This window comes from Rattus norvegicus, chromosome 1 (genome assembly GCF_021556685.1).
Source record: "Rattus norvegicus strain SHRSP/BbbUtx chromosome 1, alternate assembly SHRSP_T2T, whole genome shotgun sequence".
NCBI classification, from domain to species: Eukaryota; Metazoa; Chordata; class Mammalia; order Rodentia; family Muridae; genus Rattus; species Rattus norvegicus.
In genome coordinates, this window is record NC_141534.1 from 123,693,643 (window position 1) to 123,711,496 (window position 17,854).

The window sequence follows — 17,854 nt, forward strand, 5'->3', positions numbered from 1 at the left end:
AAATATATTTACCTGAAGACCACTGTCATTCAAAAGATGCTCCAACATATAACAAGAACATGTGTTTGGTTATGTTCATGGCAGTCTTATTATAAGAGCCAAAAGCTGGGATCGACCCAGATGTCTCTCAACGGAAGAATGGATACAGAAAACATGGTATGTTTGCACAATAGAATACTAATTAGATAATAAAAATGAAGACTTTGCCAATATTGAAGGCAAATGGGTGGAACTCGAAAATATCATCATGAATATGATAATTCTGATCCAAAAGGACACTCCTAGTATTGCCTCACTGATAACTAGATATTAGCCTCAAATCTCAGAACTCCCATGACTCACAGACCCTATGAAGCTTACCAAGTGTGGATGCTTCCATCCCATTTAGAGGTGGGAAAAAATAATCATGGGGGGCAGAGGCAAGGAAGGACTTGGAATAGGGAGTTGGTTGTGGGGGGATAAAGGGAGGGGAGGGTCAGTTGTGGGATGAGACTGGAGAGAAGTGCAGAATGACTGGATAATGAATACAAATATGTAGCAGGCTTGAGGTATGGAGGGGGACTAGAAAGTCCTAGATGCCAGGGATACAAGAGGCCCTCAGGACCTAAGAGGGATGATGTTAGCTAAGATACCCAAAAGCGTGGAGATACTGCTTGAAGAAACCAACTTTCATAGATAGACATGGTCTCCAATTGAGGGATAGAGCCATCCACCCATCTCAAATTCTTTAAACCAGAAATGTTCATGTGTAAAGCAAATGCAAAAAAAAATGAATCAGAGACTGAAGGAGAGGCAATCTAGTACCCGCCCCACTTTGGCAACCATCCATTTGCAGAGGCAAAAACTACTATTGCTGCCAAGAAGTGTTTTCAGATAGGAATCTGTTATAACTATCCTTTTAGAGGCTCTAGCCCCTAAGATAGATGCAACTCCTGACAGGCAGCAAGTAGACTGATCCCAGGGACCCCAATGGAAGAGTTATGGGAAGGAATGCAGCCAATATATGGTTTGCAATCTCTGGAAGAGCAGCTTTATCAACTATCTGGATTCGTCCGAGCCCCCAGGAACAATTACCAAACAATCAGTATAATACTTGAGTCCATGGCTCCAGCTACATGTGTAGCAGAGGACTGCCTTATTTAGCATCATGGTAAGACTGTGTTATTATAGAGACTTTACATTCTATTTGCTTCACGTTGAGAAATCAAACTTAAGCTATACAGGAAACTTTCCTTGCTGGCTAGTTTTATTAGTGCTAGAAGATGACTCTGTATTTTCTAAGTACAGGTAAAAACTTCATAATTTTCTTATCCATTGATAAACCTTAAATGCTACATTAATGGCCTGCCAGGTCAAATGCACTCGTAGTCTAATTTTGGTAATACTACTTATTCAAGTAACCAACCTCATTCTTGATTAGAATCAATGCCTTTTCTGCAGGAGAGAATTCCGGAATGGTATTGCAAACATTGGCAGCAAACATACCTAAGAAATTTGTAGATCCTAGCAGAGAATATAATAATATTATTTTCCTAAATGGTCATTTTGTCAAATACCCTTTTAACTATTCTGTTTATTTCCATAGTTACATTCTCATGATTCTTCGAGTAGATAAGACTCATTATAGTGGGTGTTGATTAGCAATAGAATGAATAACTACATAAATACTGGGAAAAAGGACTATTATTATTCAGCCACAGTTGGGACATTTCAAACAACCTGCTTTGGCATCAAGAAATATTAAAGAAAAAGTTGCAGGAATTAAATAAAGCTAGAGGATTAGAGAAATGCTGTGAAATGTTGTCTCTATAAATGTCATGGCTGTTGTAAATATGAACTCCAATGGTTACAGTTAAAGGTACACCTGTCACAAGACCAAGGACAAATTCAAGGAAGGAGGATGAAGGTTTTCTCAAAACTCCAACCATGCATGCAGACATTGCTATTGGAGTAAATGTCTAGTAGGGAAGCAAGTGTCCTGTTTCCTTAGAAATGTGGTCACTGGTAAGGATAAAGTGAACCCATTCCAGCATTAAGGCAAGAAAGGACTAACTCAGAACTAACATCCTAGTAAATGAAGAAACTCAAAGTATTTTCATTAAAATCAGAAACAAGACTAGGAAGTACACATTCCATGTCTTATTCTGTACAATATTAGGACTGTTAGGGAAGAAACAAGTGTGTAAGTTATAAAGGCAGTAGGAGTAAGAAAAACAGAAGTCAATTCATTATCATTTAAATATGATAGGATTCTATAAGTAAAAGGTACTAAATATATAACCAGAAACTGCATACTGCTAGTAATTACATTCAGTAATGTTCCAAGATTAAAAGTTAGTGAATAAATAATGTTTCTGTAATAAATATTTCGAGAAAGATAATAGACACAATATCCTTTACAATACATATATATTATAAATTTATGTGCAACATTGTTAAATATATTATAAATATATTTTAACACCATGTTATGAAAAGTATCATTTATGTATATATACATATATGTGTGTGTATGTGTACATACAATATATATTATATATGATAACTGTAGAAAATTCAAAAGTTTACAATGAAAATGTAAGGTATAAGAATTGCAAATTTAAGAAAATTAAAACAGAAAACAGAGCTTGACAAGCCTTTTATGATCATGGACTATCCGGACTATTCTTATGAAAATTGCCATTCTAACAAAAGGAATTCACTTATTCAATGTAGTAATCAGTAATACCCATGCCAACTAAAACAATATAGCTGTAACGTTATATGGAAACCAAAAACACAATTATTGTATAAAGAAAACATGAATAATAAAAGAGTTGTAGAAGACATTATGTCAGGGCTTGGGGATTTAAGCTCAATGGTAGAGCGCTTGCCTAGCAAGCGCAAGGCCCTGGGTTCGGTCCCCAGCCCCGGAAAAAAAAAAAGGAGACATTATGTCAGATGTAATTTTATATGACATATCTCAAATAACAAAAGTGTGTGGTATGGTATTACTATGCTATATCTATATTAATCAACACAGAAGGAAAACCTTCAAGACCCCTCAAAGTGTTGTTGGCATTACTCACAACAGGCCTTTACTTTGGAAATACATTAATAATTTTAAATCCAAACAACATTTTGAAATAGAAAACAAAATACAATGACATAAAGGATATGACATGTCTCTGTGAACCACTGTGTTCAAGAGTTTATAATAGCCTTCACTGGGTCTTCTGTTCATATCTTATAAAATTCAGTTTAGTGTTTTTATGGGATTCCTACATATGTTAGGAAGTGGGTTTCTGATTCTTCTGCCTATTTCTTTGGCAGATTTTCTCATGTTGGGTTGCATTCTCAACACTCAGTGTCATGGTTTTTGTTTATCTTATTATATTTCATTTTATTGTGCTTGGTTGTTATAATTTTGGGTTGCGTGATTCTAAAGAAAAAAGGAATTAGTTATAGAAGGGAATGGAGGTGGGGAGGAACTGTGAGGAGTAGAAAAAAAGAAACTGCAATTATGGTTGATTGTATAAAAATAAATTTTCAATGAAAATATAAAATACGATACATTTCAATGAAAAAATATAGTTACAAATCAACTGCAAACAAACAAACAAACAAAAGAAAAAGACAATACACATCCTTGTTGATTTTTCTGATGAAGAATGGCCAATAACCAAAAATTAGCACACTATTTTCCTATCACATAAATTTCAATCAATCAGGGGGCAGAGCCAAAATAAAAAAGATAACATATCCAAACAATGTTATCCCTAACCCGCCAGTTTATTGTGGAATCTGTTCAACATTACAAAATTTAAGAAATTCTAATAAATAACAAAAATCAAAGGATAATAAAGGACTGTAAACATTCAAACTAGGTTACCTTATTAGATCGCAGAAAATAAGTTTATTATTCTGTAACACTGTTTTATATATATATATATATACATATATATATATATACATATATATATATATATGTATCCAGTGTGTGTGTGTGTGTGTGTGTGTGTGTGTGTGTGTGTGTGTGTGTGTTGTGTAAAAGATATCGGACATTTCCATATTTTGGGTCTTCATACATCTGAATTTACTCTCCACTACCCTCTGTTAAAGCCAATTTGGAAACCCCTTTTCTTTATTATAAGTATCATTGTGTAAGAACTCCTACTGCTGTGGTTTCCCTCTGACGATAATCTGTATATTAAACTTCAAGTGATTTTTCCCCTTCATATCGTTCAGGGTGTGGCAAAACCTAATTTAAATACCTGTAGAAATATTATTTTTATGCAGCACCTGTATACCAACACAAATGTTCTTTTTTTATCTGACTGCCATTATTCCCACACACCAATAATCCACAATACTGTCAGCTCTTTGAAATGTTAATGTTCACCTTGTAAGAGAAGTGAAATAAATGACAGGGCACAGGCTCAAGGGGAGGGCCACTGCAGCTAACCGAACACAGGACAGGAAAAATGAAGTCAGGTACACATGTAATAGTTTTCTGATCTGATCCTTCAAAGACGTGAGATATATAGAATAATTTTGTAATTGCAACATATTTGAAACAATGTGCAAAAATCATGTCTACCTAAAAAACACAGGATCAAAGTGGGAGCTGACCTTGGGTGCTGCCCTGCCTTGCTGATCATTCCTAGGGTGGAGGTAACAGGCACCTTTGACTGCTTTGCTCAGAACTGAACCTGCTGCACTGACTTGATTAATCACAGTCCCAACCCCCAGTCTGTTCCTGTGAGCCAGCACAACCATGCAGTCACACATGTGTGCATGTTTCCAGGCTCCAGGGATTCAAAATCTTTTCTAAAGCTAACGACATAAGGAGGAAGTGACGAGCTTTAGGCTTTCCTATTGCTAGTATGGAAGAGGGGGATCTTCACAAGCTCTTTAAAAATCAGTTAGGAGTAAAATTAATGTATTTCCGGGGCAACGGGGATACATAATGGAGATTTATAGTCATCTTTAGATTTCTTTTTTTTTTCATCTTTAGATTTCTAAAGGAAAGAAAGAGTGTTTAGGAAAAACATAACCGAAACTAGGGAACATACAAAAGCTCTCTATACTTGTAGTACTATTATGAGAAATGACTAAGGAATAAAAGATTCTCCCTTAAAACATTCTGCACTATTCAGGTTTTACTTGATTAGGTGGAATTTAAAATTTCCTATGTGTTCATGTAAATGAAAACATTACCATGTACAAAATATTTGTTGTTTAATAAAATAATTGGTTTATCTTTCAGTATTGAAATTTATTTCCCTCCGTTTTAAAAAAACATTGCTGTGATATACTTTTATATTTACTTTTATTTGTTTATTTTAAAAACAGAGTATTACTCATTAGAATTTTCTGGACTTGTACCTCACATTTTAGAACAGACATGCTTTGAACTCTGAGATCAACAGCTTCGGCTTCTTAAATGCTAGAAGGAAAGTCAGGTGCCACCATGGATACCTAGATTCATTATTATGGTTTCAATCACTACATTTATTTTAGCAACATGGATAATGGATATGGTGAATTTGATGGTTAAGGAGTCATTTTCCAACATCAGTTTCCCTTCGAGCATCTGAAAATTATCATTTTTTCACTTCAGCTCTGGAGATTCAGTTACCGGAATGATGTTGGCAAAGACTCTCTCCAGGTCTCTGGATATTGGCTCAGTTGTAATAAATGAGACAAATGCAGTTTTGTTAGTGGAATTTTTGAAGGTAACAGAGAACTTCAAGGCCAAATAGACACTTGGACCCTGGTAAAAGTGTAGGCCCACAATGCCATCGAAGCTGCAGTTCTTCACCAAAGAGACATCTGATAGCAGAGTGTGGAGATAGCACTGTTAGTGGGCCCACTAACACATTACAACTCTGAAGTTGTGCAAGGGATTCTTAATCCTATTTTATGTTGTTGAATACCTTGAACTCTACAATCCAAGACCTTTAGGCATCCCGTATCGTGTCTCTCAAGTAGGGCTCTTTGTTCACTCTTGGTAAATTCCCAGGTTTCCTAGTAACTTTATTTTTAATCATTTAGGTATATTTCTCTCTGTTTCTCTCGTTCTCTCTATCTGTCTCTCAGCCTCTGTCTGTCTGTATATTCTTCTCTCTGCCTCTCTCTGTCTCTCTGTCTCTCTGTCTCTCTGTCTCTCTGTCTCTGTCTCTGTCTCTGTCTCTGTCTCTGTCTCTGTCTCTGTCTCTCTCTCTCTCTCTCTCTCTCTGTGTGTGTGTGTGTGTGTGTGTGTGTGTGTGCCTGTGTGTGTGTGTTTGTTAGGGAACACAATGTAGAAGTATATTGATGCCAAAGTCTGTGTATTTCTTCAGAAATGCAGTTCCATGTAGTTTCAAAATTCCTGGTATAATTTCTTGGAAATCTTGTAAAGCACCCCTTGTTTTTATAAGCAGAAACATCACTCAGTCTCTTCTATGCACATTTAATCCTTGGTGATATAAATGCCTGCTGAATATGAGAATAAAAATGTAGAAAGGCTTCTGATTTTAAATGTTCCTACACAATAATTTTCCAGTAAATAAAAATATGACTTAGCAATATCCTTTCTGCAAGTTAAAGACTACATAGGAAATAAATAAGGAATTAATAAATGTGTAGCACCTTAGCATTTCTTCTAGGTCCTACCCAACAGTTACCTACATACTGCCAGGTAGGCCTGGCTAGATATAAAAGGGAGTGTTTAGACTCTCTCTATGCCTTTTTTTCTTCCTGACTTTCTTCTCTCACTCCATTACTACATCTCCCCTTCCTCGATGTATTCCTGACTAGCCTCCTCCTCCCCTTATCTCCACCCTCTACTTTGTCTCTACTGTTTTCCCACATACACTTCCCATGCCCCTAAACAACTCTATTCTACACTAGACCCATCTTATGGCTCTTACCTTGGAGGAATGGATGCCTCTGCATGGGTCTGCTGAGGAATCCCATCACACAAAACTGTGTTCCATAAAAATATATCCTTGGATTTATAAAACACAGCATTTGGTGTACTAACTTCGTTTTGCAAACTGGCAGGTTCACATTTCCTGCCACCTCACACACTTTCCAGCCATTGTCTTGATATTCCTTTCTTCCCAAACAGGGGCAAATTAGAAAGATGACCTCCCACCACTCACAAAAGAAGCCCTCCCACCACTCACACATTAGTCAGGGTAAAAGGCCACTGGTCTCTATTCAGCTCACATCCACCCCCTCTAGTTTCCTTGGGAACAGAGGTATTCATAGCCTACAAGATTGGCCTTTCTAGCTCAATCCTCCTCTTAGGACTTCTACCCTTGGGTGAGTTCTATTTCTCTTCCTAAGATGGTTTCTCTCTCACTGATGAAAAATGCTAGGCCTAGATAAATCAATCTACCTTTGGCACTGGCTCCACAGCTCAGGTGTTGGTCACAGCTCAACCCCTAGTTTATCTCCTAATATCCTGACAATATAGTCTAGTTGCTCATTCCATTCTTAATATTTAATTTATCATTTGGATTCTGGAAGTAATAAGGTTAATAACTCCTATTCTCACTCAAAAATAATGGCTTCATTGTTATTTTTAACCTCTGTACTGGGATGTCTCCTGGTCTTAAAGGCTTCCAAATTTGTTTCCAATACCTGAAAGGTAATAACTCTAAATGGCCTCTTAACTGCACATTGAAAAACTTTTACAACTCTCACCAGCAATGTGAAAAATGGAAGGTTTCTATGTATAGGATTTTGCCCACCTTCCCTCCCAACCGATTTATTCCTTGATCCAACTAGCTTGCTCTGTGCTCCCTGAACCTTTATCTCTCCAGGTCTTGTTTCACTGCTGTTGACAGCTATTTGGTCTAGCAGAAAGTCTTAAATTTCTGCCTCCTTGGAATTTTTTATTTCTTATTTCTTTCCATTATGATATACCCTAGCTAAAACCCAACTCTGTATTGAGAAGGAGGAGCAGAGATGCTCCATTGGCCTGCCTCAGAAGTGCCACACCACCATTTAGACTGTACTGCTTAGATCATGCTGCTTAGAACCGCACAGTGGCAGAGGCTGCTTGAAGTGACAGGGAGGAAATCTCCTAACATTAAAAAATAATGACCTGGCCACCAGACAGATCATGTCTATTTGTATCTTTGCATGTTTTCCTCTGCTGATACATAGCCATGCTTCTACAGGAAACTGTCATTCAGCTCAGAGATCTAACAAACACAGGTGAAGCTATTGCTTCAGCACCATCGTGGATGAAGGCAACCCATGACTATTTGCCATCTTTGTTTTGTTTATTCCTCATGTGACATCTCTCATTACAAGAACGGCCTGAATTAAAGATGCCATGGACACTTAACAATAAAGATAAAGTTTTCATACTATTTCTGTCTAGCTGTGGTAAATAATTTTAATACTCATTTAAAGATTTACAACAGTAAATATGATCACTGCCTTAAATATGTGTTTAGCCAATGTTTTGATGCTGTTATTACTCAAAACATTAAGTCATAATCTCTGTGCTTCCTTGATACTAGTCAGAACCAATAATTAAAAACAGACATAGATTGTCTAATTCATATATACTTAACAGATCCTCTCAATCGTGTCAGAAATCTGCTTAATATAACATAAAATGTTTAAGTTTACTATGACAGATAGAGACCTCCAAATCATCACAGATACCTGGCACAAGATCTCCAAGATGATGTCAGAACGACAAGTGTCTCTACCTGGATTGCAGTACGATGGCCACTATGAGAGATGATGTCATTTTCTTGCCTACTGCCAGGGCTCACCTTAATCTGTAGACAAACAGAGGACACCGAGAGAATTAAATGTCTCATATTGCCTAGGACAAGGTGAGTCATTGCTCCAAAATTCCTTCTCTACAGGAGAGCCTCTCATCTTCCCAGACTGATGGGCAGAATATCTTTGCATGAATTGTGATGGAGAACCCAGGGACCTGGAAAAACTGTTTAGGTAATGATCTACAGACTAACCTATGTCATTTTAATTAATATAATACATCTAGATTATAATTTATTCTTCCCATATTTCTGATTACATTGAAGCTAAACTAATGAAAGTGTGACAGCTAAAAACAGACAACTAGTCCCTTACCCCAAGGTAATCCACTAATATATTTGGTCATTAGTCTATTCACTAACTAATTAAAAATATCAGATTTGTTATTAAAATACAAAAGTTTGCCTTGCTCATAAACTTCATGGTAAAGGATACACAAGTTCAGATGAACTTACACAAATGTAATCTTCTGCTAATTCCTTACCTAACCTCAGTTTTCAGTTACTAAATATTTCATATTTCTTCCCCTTACTATGTCATTGTTGTATTAGGACTTTAACAGTTTAAAATTTTAATTCTTATCAAGGGTGTTTTGATAAATTAGCCTAACCATAGTAAAACATTCCACTATATGACCCAACTTTAATAATCACTAGTTCAAATTTTGTTTCCTTTGATTGTCTTCTAAATATATACTTAAAATGTATCTCATGCTATATTTAAACTATCATCTATCAAAGTTACAAATTTAAGTTTCCTTTGGCTGTCTTCTATCTACAGACTTGAAGTGTTTCATACACTAAATTCATGTGATCAACAATCAAATTCACAAGAACATCAAATTATGATTGACTTTTTAATGCACACCTAAATGCTTTTCATTATACTAAATTTATACCTTTTCATTCTCCTAGAGAGAAGCCCTTCTTTCTCCTTATGCTTCCCAAAAGACTTTTGTCTTCCCTAATCTCAGTTTAAACACTGTTCATGGTATTAACAAGCATCTCTTTTGTAAATTCATACGCTCCGGGAAACACACTCAGATCTACCTCTCATGGACCAAACAGGCTCCATCTTCCAATCAATAGCCAAGTTTCTACCTGTTCCCTATTCCTCTCCTGTTCCCTGGATTTGAAACTCTCATCTCAACCACCAAGACTTAAGGGTTTCAAATATACACTTATGAAAACTTATTTTTCCCCAAACTTACTTAACTTTATTTTCTACCTCGTGTGTGTGTGTGTGTGTGTGTGTGTGTGTGTGTGTGTGTGTGCGCGCGCGCGCGTGTGTGTGCATGCATGTTAAGTGTGTGGGTTTCTATGTTTGTGTGTGGTTGGGACTGGTGGCATACATGAGGGCACGTGTTTCAGCATTTTGACGAATCCGGGCATTTACTAAAACTCTATATCCAGGACAGCTCCAGGAGAGCAACCCACAGAAGCTCCAGCCTATTCTCATAGAAACAAGCACTTTTCTGGGCCTTCACCTTCCAAACTACAAATGGACAGACCCCAAACAGCAAGGAAACTTAGAAATCTCCTAAGACTTGACCAACATCTTTATCCCCATTTTCTTAGGTTTCCTAGAGACACATAACTCCAAAGTCAGCAAGAAGCAGCCAAAGGTCACATTGAATCTATTGCTGATACACGATCATGTCTTTCTAGTTTCTCCTATTTTTTATTAGACAAAAATGGAGGTATTTTAGCACCTTAACGTTCTTTCTTTTAGGCTCCACCAAACAGATGTTAGCAACAGCCAGGTAGGCTTGGCTTGCAATAAATAGGACTTTTGGCCTCTCTTCTCTTTCTCTGACTCTCTTCTACCTCTCTCCATTCTCCACATGTGGTTGGCTGGCCTCATCTCTCTGTCTCTCTTTCTCTCTCTGCCTCTCTCTCTCTGTTTCTCTATTTCTGTCTCTTTTTCTCTCTGTGTGTCTCTGTCTCTGTCTGTCTCCGTCTCTCTCACTGTCTCTCTCTCTGTGTCTCTGTCTCTGTCTCTGTCTCTGTCTCTGTCTCTCTCTCTCTCTCTCTCTCTCTCTCTCTCTCTCTCTCCTTCTACTTCTACCTACCTCCCCTTCTTATGCCCAAGTAAATTCTATCCTATAGTAGACCTGTTCTATATCTCTTCCTTCTGAGGAAGGAATGAATCTGTATGGGCTTGCTGAGGCAAGTCCTCCCACCACACCATACCACAATCCACAAAATATATCCTTGGCTTTAAAACACACCAAACTCTGATTTATATTTGAACAGCATGTACTGTGCATTATAAAATTGTGGAAAGAAAAAATGATCAAAAATAAAAAAGTTTTCTCTGACTATATATGGAAATAACTTGCTTCATACCCATGACAGAACTTTCAGAAACTATACCTGTGTGGCTAAATTTGATTCAATGTAACAATAAGCAGATACATATGGTAACATATCAATACATGCCATGCTGAGAGGAGGGGATGACCACCCATAAACAGACTGTGCTACTGCAGGTCACTCCCTCTGAAGGTTCTGCCAAAGCTGGAGAAGTTTAAATCTTCTTGAAAACATATATCTATCGTCTATCATCCTGTACTTTAAAGATACCTATCAAATACTGATTAGTTGGAGGAAAAAAGGCAGTAAAACTACAATGCAGCAGTCTTTTATTTGTCAAAGTTGTCAGAGGATGCCTGGGAGGGAGTACTTAACAAGACAAAGCTGATTTAATATTTTTAAAGGCAATGTTTATATCAATAGCACTTTTCAGATGTGGAGTTTCCTGTGTAGAACACACTGGCTTTGAATGCAATCCTTCCTACTTCATGTACCTCTGAGCAGATTAAGATTAAGGCAGTTATATCATGGATTAGTATACATTACAAATGTTATACAATAGTGACAAAAGATAAAAATTACATAAGGTTAGAAAACAAGAAAATGCATGTAAATTTTTTTCAGCTATCAAGATACTGTGTCAACAGCCAGAATACAGCAAATACAGAGGCGAATACCAGCAGCAAACCACTGAACTGAGAATAGGTCCCCCGTTGAAGGAATCAGAGAAAGAACTGGAAGAGCTTGAAGGGGCTCGAGACCCCAAAAGTACAACAATGTCAAGCAACCAGAGCTTCCAGGGACTAAGCCACTACCTAAATACTATACATGGACTGACCCTGGACTCTGACCCCATAGGTAGCAATGAATATCCTAGTAAGAGCACCAGTGGAAGGGGAAGCCCTGGGTCCTGCTAAGACTGAACCCCCAGTGAACTAGACTATGGGGGGAGGGCGGCAATGGGGGGGAGGGTTGGGAGGGGGACACCCATAAGGAAGGGGAGGGGGGAGGGGGATGTTTGCCCGGAAACCGGGAAAGGGAATAACACTTGAAATGTATATAAGAAATACTCAAGTTAATAAAAAAAATAATAAAAAAATTTTAAAAAAAAGATCCTGTGTCAAGGTGGAATTCGGATGCTGAAAACTCATAAAAAATACCTGTGTTTTCAAACAAATTAAAATTTCTATTATAAAAGTAAGAAGTGATTGTTGATATTATTAAAAGCATCCTTCTGTGAGCTTTGGGTTTTAGAATTATTGCTTTGGACACATAAAGCCAACTTGTTAGTGAAAATACCAGTGCTAAGGAGCCACAACTTTGTGTTGCCCACAAGAGGTTCTGCTTCCTAAATTAAGTTAAGATAATCCTGCTCAGTAATGATGGAAGCTTGTCTCTCAGGTGATTCTAAATCTCATCCAGTTGAAAAAGAAAATAACCATCTCAATATTATTTAAGAATAGAAACCTGTATAGGATGTATGAGGTAATCTATATTATGATAGTCTGTGGATAGATATCATGGCTTTGTAATTTCTGCATTTTATTTCAGTTAGAGAATTGGAAATATTATTTTTGAAACTTATAAAAATTTCTATGTCCTACTTACGATATCTGTATAATGAAGGGGACTAAGAGACTAATTCCATGGTTACTTAACATGGGCAGTTAGAAGAATTGTTGCAGTATTGAATTAATAGATCATAAAATTGACCCAAATGATACATAAAACACTATCTGAGAATAAAAAAAAATGTGTACCTATAGTTTACGTTTTTCTTGTGAGAACTCTAATTATGCTCAGTTTTCCATGTCCCCCTTTTTTTTCATAGCAGAGAATTCTAGTGTACATGGGATAATCTTTTAACTCATGTCTCTTGAGCTCTTCATTGTATCTGAATATTGGAGTCCTCTCTTCTTCCTCCTCGCCTTTACATACTTTCTTCTTTTGATCATCATTTCCTTATTTCTGGAACTTTGAGAAAGAGTCTCATTCTGTAGCCTAGGCTAGCCAAAAATTGTAGTGATCAGTTTTCTTATATCTCCTGAAGGATATGATTACAGATGTGAGGAAATAAACCATGAGAGCTATTTTTTAATTCTTTTCTGCATTTACACATTACTTATATTCTTTGTCTTTTTATTGGATAGTTTATGTATTTATATCAAATATCATTCACTTTCCTGGTTCCCTTCTCTTCCATCGCCCATCCCAATGCTTCTATGGGGATGCTCACCCTCCCACCAGCCCTCTCACAACTCAAAACCCTGGCATTCCTCTACACTAGGGAAAAGTGCCCTCTGAGGACCAAGGAATCCTTGCTGTCATTGCAAGATAATTCTATCCTCTGCTACATGGGCAGCTAAAATCATGGGTACCCAAGTTGGTGATTTAGTCTGAGGAAACTCTGGGTTGTCTGGTTGGCTGTTGTTCTTCCTACGTGGTTTCAAACCCTATCAGCTCCTTCAGTCCTTTCTCTAATGCCTTCAGTGGGGTCCCTGCTTAGTATGATGGTTAGCCACAAGAATATTAATTTGCATAGGCAAGGCTCTGGCAGAACCTCTCAGGAGACTTTCATATCAGGCTCCTGTCCACAAGCTTCTCTTGGCCACAGCAGTAGTGACTGGGTTCCGTGGATGCATATGGGATGGATCCACAGACTGGGCAGTATCTGCATGGCCTTTCCCTCATTCCCTGCTCCCTTATTGTCATTGTACTCCCTACCATGAGTATTGGGTCCCCCCTTCTAATAAGGACTGATGCATCCAAACTTTTGTCTATCTTCATCTTGAGTTTCATATGGTATATTAACTGTATCTTGGATATTCTGCAACTTGTGTAAATATCCACTTACCAGTGAGTGCATATCATTTTTGTTCTTTTGTGAGTAGGTTACCATACTCCAGATAACATTTTCTAGTTCCATTTATTTGCTTATGAATTTCATGAAGTTATTGTTTTTAATATCTGAGCAGTACGCCATTGTGCAAATAGAAAAGAGTTTCTGTATCGATTCCTCGGTTGACCAACATCTGGGTTCTTTCCAGCTTCTGGTGTTATAAATAAAGCTGCTAGGAGCATAGTAGAGCATTTGCCTTTATTATATATTGGCACATCTTTTGGGTATAAGCTCTGGAGTGTTATCGTTGGAACCTCATTTTGAACTGTGTCCAATTTTCTAAGTAATTCCCAGATTGATTTCCAATGTCGTTTAAACAGCTTGCAGTCACACCAGCAATGGATGAGTTTTTCTCTTTCTCCACACCCTTGCTTGCATTTGCTGTCACCTGAGTTGTTGATCTCAGTCATTATGATTGGTATAAGGTGGAATCTCAGCATCATTTTGATTACCATTTCCCTGATGACTAAGGATGTTGAACATTTATGTAGGAGCTTCTAAACCACTTGAGATTCCCAAGTTAAGTACTCTTTGTTTAGCTCTCTACCTCAATTTTAAATAGGATTATTTTAAATTATTATTATATTAAATGAATAATTAGTATTTTAAATAGGATTATTGAGTCTAATGTCTTGGTTAATGTATATTTTCAATATTAACCTTGTATTAGATGCCCAGTTGCTGAAGAACTTTTCCCAATCTATGGGTTGCAGTTATGTCCAGTTGAAAATTCTCTTTGCTTTCCCTCAAGGTCCTATTTATAAATTCTTTATCTTAGAACATGAGCCATTGTTATTCTTTTGTTCGAAGTACTTCCTTTTCTTCAAAAGAGAAGAATCAAGCAAAAATATGAAGCAATAAAATGAAACATCAGCATCGTTTATACTTCAATCTATTAATATTTGTGACCCACTTATTATTTTGTGATATCTTTTAAGGCAATCGGTAAAGTTTTCTATCTCATACTACTACAGAACCTGTACAGCTAGTATTTTAATGTATATAGCTATGGCTTTTTCCTCACCATGGTGGCTGCTGATTGTTCTGGTTATCCTATTATTCTTGCATCCCCCAAATACTGGGGTACATTGCAGCAACTGGGTTTTAACATTTGACAATAACCTCTTCTTGCATGTCTTCAGGAAATCTATCCATACCACCCCTGCACCCGCCAGTGACAAGCCTCAGTGGCTTTCCATGAAGTCTCCATGCCTTCATAAAATGTTACTACCTAAATACTTACTACCTCATCATTTTTGAACAAAGTTTCATGCTGACCCCCAAAGCATCACTTCCCAGAGATATTACCTCTTTGATTTTGGACTCCTCTGTATTACAACTGATTCATTATTAAGAGCAAAATGGCCAGCATTCACTGCCAACATAGCAAGGGTGTCAAATTAGTGGCTTCAGTATTGAAATTTGTGAATTGAAAATTTCTCTAGTACATCCAGGAAACAAAGTTTATCTCATGTGGAAAGGGAATTCTGGAGGATTCAGGCTAAGAGACTGAGCAAGAACTACAATGCATTCCTCTTTATCTCTGCATTTATATTTAATGCAGGGAAAAAGAAATTAGAGATATAGATAGACATAGAGAGATACAGAGAAAGTAGATGAGAGAGAGAAAGAGAGAAAGGAGAGACAGGGAGAAAGATTCTAGACAAGATGAGCCTGAAGATACATTAGATTATGAAGATGTTAGCCACTAGAGTAATTAGATCAGCTGAGAAGATATTACTAACAAATCAGCCCAAAATAGGCACTGCGAATCAATACTCCAGGTTACCACTTTTTTCTTCCTGGTTTCCAGGTGCCCCTCTGATATAAAGCACAAAATTACTCTGAGGAAACAAGGCTGATTAATAGAGATTATGACAGTCCACAGAGGTGATCAAGAGCTATAGGGTACAAATATAAAGCACAGATGTCAGTGAACCTTATTGTTTCAAATATGCTGGTGAGGATGTACTGAGAAATGTATTCTGATAACAATAAAAACAGCAAACATATATTTTCAAGGAATATGAAATTAACATAATGCTCAAATTCAAATCCAATAGCAGGAATTGTTTTTTCCTTGATTGCAGGGAAAGTGAATGGCGTACAAGTGATTGAATCAGGGCCATGGCTGAGAAATATTCCCCTGGAATTCGGGAATGTCTATTGTTCAGGATATCTAGTACCTGATATGGCCACAATAAATTCAGTATGAAGGAATGAGAGGCTGAATTAGTTCATCCAAAAGAATTAAATCACTGTTGTTTGAATCACTCAGTCTTGATGAAAATAATTGTTCCTAGTTTTATTGTAACATTCTATGCTAGGTTTAGTTCATTAGTCTCAAGGAAACTCGCCTTTTTTTGAAGGTTATTTTGGAGAAGTGTATTTGGATGACAGTAAAGTTATGGGAAAGGACTGGATGAAGAGGAAAGAGGATACACTCTACAGGGTATTTAATGAATGAGAAAATAATTTTAAAACAAATAATAGAAAATCCTGAATGTACAACAACAGAAATTGAATACTACTAACACTCAAGATCAAGATTTCAATATTTTGGTTTAAGCCCATATATTTTATAAATATATATGCAATGAAAAAGACACCTTAGAAATCGAGTTATGTTTATCCTAGAAAACATAATTACCTTACCAGCTACTGGAAGGAAAAGAGGAGAGGAAAAGAAAAATTGGGACAGGATCAGGTATAGGAGGAGACCAGGATGATTTGTAGAATGTCAGGAAATTGAACAGATGTGTAGAGCAATGGAGGATGGGGATCTGTAGGTAGCCACCAAAAAGTCCCAGATGCCGGAAAAGCAAGAGGTTTCCAGGACTCAAAGGGGACGAGATTAGCTAAACTGTCCAACAAAGGGAGGAAGAAACTGCAGAGTCTATATCCAGAGGTTAGGCAAGGTCCCAGTTGGGGGATGGATTCACTCACTCATCTTCAAATTTTAAACCAGATATGCTATTGTCTAGAGGAAATACATGGACAAAGTGTGGAGCAAAGCCTGAAGGAAAGGCCATGCAGTATCTGACCCTGCTGGTGATCCATTGCATATACAGATATCAAACCCAGACACTATTGCTGATTTCAAGAAGTGCTTGTTGACAGGAACCTGACAGAGATGTCTCCTGAGAGGTTCTGCCAGAGAATTACAAAAACAGAGGCAGATGCCTCCGCCCAACCATTGAACTGAGCAATGGGACTCCAATTGAGGAGTTAGGGAAAGTACTGAAGGAGGTGAAGAAGCTTGCAACCCCCTAGGAAAAACAAAAATCTCAACCAACCGGAGCCCCCCAGAACTCCCAGGGACTATACCACCAACCAAAGTTATGCACTGAGGGACTCATGGCGCCAGCCACATATTGAGTAGAGGGTGGCTTTATCTGGCATCAATGGGAGGAGAGACACTTGGTCCTGTGAAGGCTAGATGCCCCAGTGTAGGGGAATGCCAGGACAGAGAGGTAGAAGTGAGTGAGTCAATGGGAGAACACCCTCATAGAAGCAGGGCACGGGTAATGGTATAGGGTTTTGCAGAGTGGAAACCTAGAAATGAGTTAATGTTTGAAATCCAAATAAATAAAATATCCAATAAAAATGAATGAGTAAAAATAAGAAATTTACATAGGAAAAGTTCAACATCAACAAGGAAAATAAATAGAATTTTTTTTCTGCTGGGATACATATTGAAGACGTTAATAAGCAATAACCCCATGAGGAGCAATTAAAGAGTTGTATATTTAAAGTGGAAAAGCTTTATCCTACATGCAAAACAAAAGAAAATTCAAGAGGAATGGACCGCCTTCATGTTGACTTCTCAGCACTTTCTGCATTCAGTAGGAAATAGGACAACTGTCTT

General features: G+C 37.4%; 1 protein-coding gene across 4 annotated transcripts in view; it reads right to left on the reverse strand.

Moving 5' to 3' along the window:
* Window positions 1-5,292: 5,292 nt before the first annotated feature.
* The window catches only part of LOC148007681 (uncharacterized), a 164,355-nt gene continuing 151,793 nt past the window's right edge, over window positions 5,293-17,854 (reverse strand). For 2 of the 4 annotated variants that reach the window (XR_015646552.1, XR_015646550.1), the window contains 2 exons: window positions 8,650-8,768; window positions 5,293-6,459 (listed from right to left, as the gene is read on the reverse strand). The gene's annotated coding sequence lies outside the window, so the exon portion shown is untranslated. Of the gene's footprint in view, window positions 6,460-6,789; window positions 8,769-17,854 lie in introns of those variants that run through there. The other 2 variants (XR_015646548.1, XR_015646546.1) reach the window with 2 other exon arrangements.